Genomic DNA, 10,222 nt, shown 5'->3' on the forward strand with positions numbered 1-10,222 from the left:
CTTGCTAGTTGGAGAAAAGGAAGTCATTTCCCTATACAACCATGGTTTAGGTAATGCACCTGAGTTCCTAAATACAGTTTACTGCCACTCTAAATAATGAAGGAAATAAATTTGTGGCTTTAAGTATCACCAGGCCACTATCACAGGAAGAAGTTACAATCGATTCAAAGGAAGCCAAGGGGACAGTACCTGACTCGCCGCTGACTGCATTTCCCAGCAGACTTAAAACCAAGCTCTCCGTCTTAACTGCTGGTATTAATCATGGGGCAGCCCTTCAGCCTTTGTTGTTCTTTATGAGGCTGGGTGGTCATGATGGAGAAGGAAGCTGCCGCTGAGACTGCCTCTTCAGCAGTCACCATAGCAAATTTCTGGTATTACTAGGTGGTACATTTTTCCACAAATCGTGGAGGCACAGGAGCAAATCCCAAAGACTCCATTTTAAAGTGTATATATGAGCTACCCCCAAAGACACTTACATCCATTCCATCCCTCTTCAAGCGTCTCCTTGCCAAATATGTCAAGTCTCAGAAGCTGCTCAAAGGTAAAGGCAGCTCAGGCCGGGCGCGGTGGCTCACGCCTGTAATCCTAGCACTCTGGGAGGCCGAGGCGGGTGGATCGCTCGAGGTCAGGAGTTCGAGACCAGCCTGAGCAAGAGTGAGACCCCATCTCTACTAAAAATAGAAAGAAATTATATGGACAACTAAAATATATATATACAAAAAATTAGCCGGGCATGGTGGCGCATGCCTGTAGTCCCAGCTACTCGGGAGGCTGAGGCAGTAGGATCGCTTAAGCCCAGGAGTTTGAGGTTGCTGTGAGCTAGACTGACGCCACGCACTCACTCTAGCCCGGGCAACAGAGTGAGACTCTGTCTCAAAAAAAAAAAAAAAAAAAAAAAAAAACAAAGGTAAAGGCAGCTGAAAAGACCCCAAACCATTTGGGGTAGAAATCATTTCTAGCTGCTGTTTACTTCTTTCCAGCAGTCACAATTGAAAATGCTCACAGGTTTTAAGTAAATCCTCCTTCTTTCCCTCCCATCCTCATAAAATGATTCTCTTCTTCCTTGTTTACCACGGCTGCTGCGCCAATGAACTGCTCTCTTGCTCTCAGACTTCTGCCAACTCTTATTATCAGTCTGAAATGCAGCTTCAGAATTGGCTGCTTTAGAGGGAAAGGGGAAAAAAATCTCCCCAGCGTTGGGAAGCATAGAGGGAGGATCATGTCAGTTCTAGCTGTCCAGGGCCAGCTGGTGAGGAGACTTGGCATTTGTGCTCCTCCACTCCCAGCCCCCAGGCTGGAGGATACCTACAGTAAAAAAAAAAAAAAAAAAAGTAGAGATTTGCTCCCATGAAGCCTTATTGAAATGCTCCACCGGAAGGAGTGACTGTAGGTCAGAAGGGGAAACATTCAGTCAATGGGATTCAGATTGATGCTCCCTCTTCTGAACTCTCATGGCACAAATTAGCTGAACTAGTCCATGGCATTTGTCAAGTCTTGTTCTACTCTGCTCTCTGCGTGTGTGCACCTCATCCGCTCAAGTTGTGTGTAAAAATTCCTCAAAGGCAGTGTTATCCCACATGATCTTTTTTGTACTTCCAGTAGCTCCTTCCACAGGGCCTTGCACCCTGAAGTCATTTGAAAAGTATTTTTCTGTGTGCTACTTTTAACGTCTGTGAACTAGTTTGAATACATTTTAAGAATTTTTAAAGGTTTTAAGAATAACCAGAACACAGAAGAGAAGGGGGCAGATTTTTTTAATCCTTCCTCACTGTGACAGGCAGAATAACAGCCCCCCAAAGATGTCCAAGTCCCGATCCCCAGAACCTGTGAAAATATTCCGTTACATGGTAAGGGAGAATAAATATTGCAGATGAATCAAGATTGCTAATCAGCTGACCTTAAAACAGGGAGATTATCCGAGTGGATTCAATGTAATCAGAAGGGTCCTCAAAAGTGAAATGAAGAAGCAGAAGCGTTAGCACCAGAGTGATGCTAGGCCACGAAGTCACACACATGGCCTCTAGAAGGCGAAAAAGGCAAGAAAACAGATCATGCCCCGGAGCCTCCAGAGAAGGATGCAGCCCTGCCAATTCCTTGCTTTTAGCTCAGTTCTTACTTCCAGAACTATAAGATAATAAATGTATGTTGTTTTAAGCCACTGAATTTATAGACATTTGTTACAGAAGCAATAAAAAACTAAAGCATTCAACTATCTAAGACATACTTAAAAGGAAGGAAAATTTAGTATTTGAGGCATTTTCTCCCTGATAGGTTCTGCCTGCAAGAGGGCCTTACATCCTGTTTGACCAGAAGGTTTCTATGTGACTGAGTAGGAGTCAAGCAACCATAAGGCAAAATCTTTGGCCTCCGAAGCCCTTGTATGTTCTAGGGAACACCTATTCTGGAAGGTAGAGCTAGCTTTGTTCTTGTGTGAAATGAGCAGTTGCCTCTGTTGTGCGATTTTCATGGGGAAGGATAAGGTTCCCCCCAACTTACTTCCCCAACAGTGTCCCTCCCAGTTCCCTACTCTGGGCTCTGAGAACGGGGAAGTAATATTACAGCCCATTGAGTAGGGCACCATCCCTGCTTCCTCTAAGGAAGTCTTATATTTGTGGATATCAAGGGTCTAGTTTTCACAATGGAAAATGACTTGCTATAGTGCCTGGATGACAAAATGTCAGTTAAAAGTGGTGTCCCCACACCTGATAAGCAGAGGATATTGCAATTGAGATAGGCTAAGTAAGAGCCAATAATACTGGCTAGAAACACAAGGGGACACATGGAGACACAGGTATTTGCCACACCAGGGAGGAGATTAGAAAGAATTGGACTTCAAATACCATTTTTGCTATGTTCCAATTTTGCTTACTGTCAACACTTAAAGGGGTAGGCGCCCCAAATTCAGTCTGCATCAAGTTTATTAGCCTGGAAAGGTTGCAGAAGCTGCCTCTATTACATTTTCTAAGTGAATTAGGAGCCTCCAGGGTTCTTGCAATTGTTCAGCACTGAGGTACAAGTTGAATGCATTTATGGGAATTGGCCTCTAGCCCACTTCTTATGAATACACATAAACACACCTTTTATTGCTCAATAATGTTTTTTCCTTTTGTAACTTTTTATGAACCACTAAAAAATGGGGCTTATGTTTTAATTTTTTTAGGAGAAGAAACCACAGAAATACCAAATCTTCCAAATGGGAACTTCTCCCTTGCCTGCTACCTCAACCAAAAATTATTTGTCAAGGGAGTGGTCAAAATTTCAGCATCAACAACTCAAGATATTAATTTGGTCCAAATCCAACCGATTTTCTTTCCAGACCGAGTTGCTGCATTCCTCTTTACGAGCCCCAGCCTCCTTCTCTGGGGCGCTTAAGGTGCAATGCAGCAGAATTCATCAGCTCTGTGTGCCTATGGGATGTGCTCCCCACTGGCTCTGTTACAAATCAGCATTCTCTGCCTTTGGCTCCCGTACAGAAGAACAAGAAGCTCTTTCATCCATGCACACCTTCTCGCTGCCACTTCCACACCCTGAGTCCAAGCCTTTGTGAGCCCCGCGGGACCATTATAATAGGTTCCTAACTGGTCTCCCTATCTCCAATATCCATTCTCCTATTTTTATATCCACACTGCTGCCAGATTAAGGTGAGACACAATCATATCTCTTGAAAGAGAGACACAATCATATCACCCAGCTTAGATATTTCAATACTTCTCCATTTTTCACCAAGTGAAGTTCAATCTCCTTTACCTGCCATTCAACCTCATACGGTCTGGCCCCAAATTACCTTCCCAAATGTATCTCTCACCACTCTTCTTCATGCATTCTGCACTGCCGACAATCCGGATGGTTCGGCACTCTGCAGGGTGCCCCACACATGCCTTTACTTTTGCCACTTAGAGTTCTTGGTTGCAAGCCATAAAAACCAGAACTGGCTACCTTAGGAAAAAGGAAGATACACTGGAAGGATGTGTGGAACTTCACAGAAGCTGAAAAGTTAGGCTCAGAAAGGGCAGAGACCAGACCAGTTCAGGGAAGGGGGTCACAGAGTAGCAGGAACTGTTGAACAATCGCTTCAGGGCACCATCAGAATGAATATATGAGAAATGAGGCCCAGATTTTTTTCCCCACTCAGCTTAGATTCCAGTTTCAGAGAGTATTCAGTTGACCCTCCTTTGGCCAGAGAAAATCAAAACACCTTTGTCAATAATTTTGCCAACTTTATCCAGTGAATTCCCTCAAAAATAAATCACAATGTTGGGTATCAAAAGAACAAATAATAGAGGCAGAGCAACCAAATCAGCAAATATCTATGACATGTATCTCCACCTGGAATGCTCATTTTGTACCCACCAAAACTCTGCCCATCCTTCAAGCCCAGTACAGACATCATTTTGAAGCCTAAGCTCACTCCAGGGTGGGGAACCTGTGGCCTCAAGGCCACATGTGGCTCTCCAGATCCCCAAGTGTGGCCTCTCAACCAAATCCAAACTTCACAGAACAAATTCCTTTTTTAAAAGGATTTGTCCCGTAAAATTTGGATTCAGTCAAAAGGCTGCACTCAAGGATCCAGAAGGCCACATGTGGCCTTGAGGCATAATGTAATTAGCTCAGTGCCTCACACATAGTAAGCCCTCCATATATGTTATTTTTTATTGTTATTATCATTTTATTAACCTGTCATCATCATCATTATTAGTATATAACTCTTCGAGATTGGGAACCATGATTTATCCATCTCTAGAGACCCTAGTCAAATATTTCACACACAAAAGCTGTTTGCTACTTCTGTTTAATGAAAGACTCAATCAATAAAGCAATGAATCAATGAGGGAAGAAAAATTTGGAATCTAACATTGAAACTAGTATTTAAGTAGGGCTGCCCCTTCTACTTTCACTAGCCAATAAGGAGGCCTCAATTGTAAGAGCAAGGATCATCACAGATGTTCCAAGAAATAGATAAGAGGAGGGCTTTGCATTGAACATTCCATGGTTCTGAAGCAATTGGAAATAAAGTGCCAGTTGTGTTTGTTCTTTTTCAGCAATAGTCTATGTCTGCAGGAAATTGTAAAATTCATAATGAAAACAGGAAGGAAGGGAGAGAGGGAAGAAAGAAGGGAATAGAGAGGGCAGGAGGGATGGAGAAAGGGAGGGAGACCATTAATAAGAACTTTAGGGTGGCCCAGGGTGATAGGAAACACACACACACACACACACACACACACACATACAGCTGCCCTAGACATAGTTCTCTAACTCTGCCAGTGGCCCCCTCAGGAGCCATCCTTGGTTGCTACCTCTACATATAATAGTCAGGGATGTTCCTCGGGCATCCTTATCTCTCTTGGTTACTGTGACATATCTGTCATCTATGAATTTACATAAACCATCTCCAAAACTATTTATGTGTTCAGGCTTTTCCACTTTTCACTTGTATCTTAAAGTTTGGCTTAAGTCTCATCTAAGTGGCCAGGGAAAAATGAGAAAAAGCAAGCCCTTCTAACAGAGACCTGGAGAAAGTCACATTTAAACCTTAGCCGTGTCATTCACCCAACAGTCTTACACCAGGCACTTGCTCTCCTTCCTTCACTTTGATCCATTTAAAATTGACATCACAATCTCCAGATGAGTGCATTAAAGGTTAATTAGATTTTAACATTTTCATGCCACTCAGAATATGATGGCGATTACATAAATGTTACATCTTATTACAGATTCTGGATAAGAATCCCTTTTTAATTCAACTAAATTTATATTTCTACCTATTCACTCCTCTGTCCTCCACACCACCATATTTTTACAAACTCTGGACAATTCCTGTAGGGCCGTAGCACGTGGTCGTGTAGATTATGCACTAAACTACTCCAGGGGGAGATACTCAGATTCTATTGATCATAGATATGACCATTCCTTATGAAAATTTCCAGACAAATAGCAGTAAAGTCTCTTGAGGAAGGGGCACCTTTTTCTACCTCACACACAGATATTAAGAAGACATTATGGCTGGATTTGAGACATGAGTATGTTTTCACCCACTTTATCCTTGGGCTTTTAACAAACTTCCATTTATGAAATAGGCTCCAGAGAGCCAAGTGGTATTTTAAATATGATGCCTCTTGCGTCAGACTTCCCACTCAGTGTGCAGCCCTTTGATTTAGCTGTTCCTCATGAAGCTGGGTGTTGAGGCCCAGCACTTCCTCCTCTATCCTTGGTTCAGAGTCCAGAAGATACACAGTCATGTGCAGGTCTATAAATTAATCAGGCTTTAATGTCTTCTCTCTAGATCCCCTATGTCTGGCACAGAAATTCGTCTCAGGCCGAATGAGAGGATGCCAGGCAAATCCACAGAGCAGCTCTAAATGTTGCCCCAATTGACCGTCTCTTTTATTGTCTCCTCAGAAGGATTTGGCTCCTGTCAGACACTGAAGAGTATGTGCCTAACCCTCAGAGTGGAGCAGAAAAACACCTCTTGTTCTGTTTCTGGATTTAATCATTCCAAATGGATTTAAGAAAACCACTCTTATTTTTTATTTCCCTCTTTTCCTACCTCTTTTACTCCAGGTACATGCACACAAACATATACTCTACACACATGCAATCATCTATATAAAACAAGATTTAACCACCTAACAGGAATGGTTGTGCCCATAACAGACTTGGGAGTCAGAATGCTCAGGATGAAGTGAACAGTCATCCATCAAGTATTTATGAAGCTCTTACTTAAAGCTCAGCTTATTGATACTATGGGGGGCCAATTCTTCCCATTTTCACTCATATATCATTCGTCCTTTTTCCTCCTGCATCTTAAATGTTAATCATCACATTCTGAAATACTAGGGGTTAGGATTTTAACATGTGAATTTGGGGGGGGGGGGGTGGATAATTCAGCCCATAATAGTTATTAAGCAAAAGAAAGGGAAGCTAATAATTCAGACAACTTACCAAGAACCTTTGGAGGGTCTCCTCTGAGACCCCACTCCTCTTTTTCTCCTCAGTGGAAGTGTTTGGGAAGAGAGTCAGAGGAAGATGTGGAGGCTGAAGGTTTTGAGGCTCCCGGCCACACACAGGGACACTCCTAGTGGCTTTCTCCCAAGCCCTGGCTCTTGGGCCTCTTGCTACCTTGAAGTGAGAGGCTCCCCTTTGAGACTGTGAACTTGTGGAGAACATTCCCAGTATTTTATTCATGTCCATGTCCCTAGCACTTAGCCTCTGGCCTGACACAAAATAAACACTCAGTAAATGCTGGTGAAAAGGAGGGAGGGAAGGAAGGACACAGGAGACTGCAGCACGATGACAGGGCACAGGGCTTTGAGACTGAGACATGCCAGGCTCCTTTCCTTGGGCGCATTTCTGCCCCCATGTTTAGACTTTGAGCTTAAATACAAAGACCATAGTCTAGAATCGTCTTTATATTCTGCCAGCCAAAATGCCTAATAGAGAATCAAGCACATACTGAACATTCAATAAATGGTCACTAAATTGAATTTCCTCCGTGAAATGAATCTGCTTTCTTCTTTCACTTTTAGGGAGGATGATGTGTAGATGAGTCACACTTTTAAAAGATTCCACAAGTTTCTGTACATGAGTAACTTCTAACTTCAAGAGTATAATGGGTTTATTATTACTACTACTGCTGCTGCTATTTCTACCTCTTCTATACTAGAATGCTTAAAGATCCCATGGGCAACAGAGACCAGAGTCTTTTAAAGACTCAAAACTAAAGCAACCTGCCTTCGTCTTCTCTCCAGGACACTACCAGGAATTAATTACCTACTCTGAGGGAACGAACAGAAGCATTATTCCATCTAGAATGGCAAAACCAGGCCCTCGGGACCCAGAGGGCTTCAGAGCTGAGCCTGCTAAGCCTCATCAATTTAAGGAGGATTTAAATGCCTTCCCCTGCTTTTTCCTCTGTCAATGGTGAATCATATTGAGATGAGAAGGACGTCTGGCGATGACAGCAAGCATCTTGCATGAGGTTAGTTGGCATAATCTATCCTAGATACACGAAGTCTAAAGATGGCGGTTGTGTCTCTGGTGTTAGCGCACTTTGAATTATCAGTACAAATAGGGATTATGCATTAGAGAAAAGCCCTGCATTTAAAAACAGATGGGCTTCTTCTCCGAGAAAACACCAGATGGCGGATGACGCCGGTGCAGCTGAGGGGCCCGGAGGCCCCGGAGGCCCCGGGGGCCCTGGAATGGGAGGCGCGGCGGCTTCCGTGGAGGCTTCGGCAGCCGCATTCAGGGCCGAGGTGGCGGCCGTGGTCTGGGCCGGGGCCACGGAGCTCGCGGAGGCAAGGCCGAGGCCAAGGAGTGGATGCCCATCACCAAGCTGGATCGCCTGGTTAAGGACATGAAAATCAAATCCCTGGAGAAGATCTATCTCTTTTCCTTGCCATTAAGGAGTCTGAGATCATTGATTTTTTCCTGGGGGCATCTCTCAAAGATGAGGTTTTGAAGATCATGCCGGTGCAAAAGCAGACCCGCGCTGGCCAGCGCGCCAGGTTCAAGGCGTTTGTTGCCATCGGGGACTACAATGGCCACGTCGGTCTAGGTGTAAAGTGCTCCAAGGAGGTAGCCACTGCTATCTGAGGGGCCATCATCCTGGCCAAGCTCTCCATCGTTCCCGTGGCAAGCCCCACACTGTACCTTGCAAGGTGACAGGCCGCTGCGGCTCTGTGCTGGTACTTCTCAGCCCCTGTGCCCAAGAAGCTGCTGATGATGACTGGTATTGATGACTGCTACACTTCAGCCAGGGGCTGCACTGCCACCCTGGGCAAACTTCGCAAAGGCCACCTTTGATACCATCTCCAAGACCTATAGCTATCTGACTCCTGATCTCTGGAAAGAGACAGTATTCACCAAGTCTCCCTACCAGGAGTTCACTGACCATCTTGTCAAGACCCACACCAGAGTCTCTGTGCAGAGGACCCAGGCTCCAGCTGTGGCTACAACATAGCATTTTTATACAAGAAAAATAAAGTGAAATTAAGCCTGTTAAAATAAAGAAAGAAAGAAAGAATAAAAATAAAAAAAAAACAGATGGGTTTCTCTTAATTTCTAGGGAAATTAAAAATGCTCAAATGCTACTGCTGATAGAATTGACTTCTCCTATTTGTATACTGCAGAGTTGATGCTGTGTCATTTGTGCATTACAAAAACCCCAAAACCTCAAGCACTCTGAATAGTCAACAACCCATGCAAACTGAACCTGAAGGACCTCCTTTGTCCATGTCCCTCATCATCTACCACTTCTCCTCTTCTGCTCAGCACCGAGCACTCTGATTAAAAGACAGTCACCCAGATAAAGAGTGCAAAAGCCCAACAAAGGAAACGTGTTCTTCTCTTTTGTAAAATAAATGGAATCTCAAGCTGTTACCCAAATCTAGCTGCACACTAGTTTTAAAGATCTTCAGCAAGCTTTCTAAGTGGTAATCAGGGCATGGGAATTCATTGATTAATTCAACAAACTTTTCTTGAGCACCTATGATATGCTAAGGATTGTGCTTTCAGAGGTACTGGTCAGAGTCCATCCCAAGGGTTTGTAGCAGGAAGGCCACTGGCCTGGACCTCACATGCAGAAAGGGCTAATGTGGTACCATCCAAAGTATGCTTATGATGGATACAGTGACAAGATTGAAAGATGTTCTTCATAGTGCCTATGGTATACTTTGAAATAGGTTTTTATAAATCTTGTGACCATCTTATGAAAAGCTTATTTATACTATGCTGTATTTTTGTGTTAAAACAATTAATTGATCATAGACAATAGATATATATACATATATATAAACATATTTTTAAACGGACCACAATTTTTAACCCTGTTTTGACATTTCTCTGTTTGAAAATAAATATTCTAGGTGCTTCAAAATGTGGAAGTGGCCCAGGCCTCTCTAAGAGTATAAAACAATAAAGATAACATGAAACCGTAGGAATAGCATCATCATTTTCTAGCATTTAAATCATCTCAAAATAACAATTACTATCCTTTTCTTTTAAATCACCACTGAAGATTTCTTATTGACTCCCTATATAATGGCATGATGGCATTCTACTGTGGTTTGAAATTGTATTCTGCTGCACTTTAGTCTAAATTCCTCCTGCAACAATCTCACTCCACTCTTTCTTGACCTATTGGTGTAAATGAAGAAGAGTTACTTACATCATTTATACTGGCTATTTCTTATCTTTTTGCCTCATATGTAAACAGAGTATTTTG

The 10,222-nt window shown here is 43.1% G+C and overlaps 1 pseudogene; it reads left to right on the plus strand.

Annotated features, from left to right (window-relative positions):
* Window positions 1-8,135: 8,135 nt before the first annotated feature.
* Window positions 8,136-8,991, plus strand: LOC138386486 (small ribosomal subunit protein uS5 pseudogene; annotated as a pseudogene).
* Window positions 8,992-10,222: the final 1,231 nt, after the last annotated feature.

Source organism: Eulemur rufifrons, chromosome 7 (genome assembly GCF_041146395.1).
Source record: "Eulemur rufifrons isolate Redbay chromosome 7, OSU_ERuf_1, whole genome shotgun sequence".
NCBI classification, from domain to species: domain Eukaryota; kingdom Metazoa; phylum Chordata; class Mammalia; order Primates; family Lemuridae; genus Eulemur; species Eulemur rufifrons.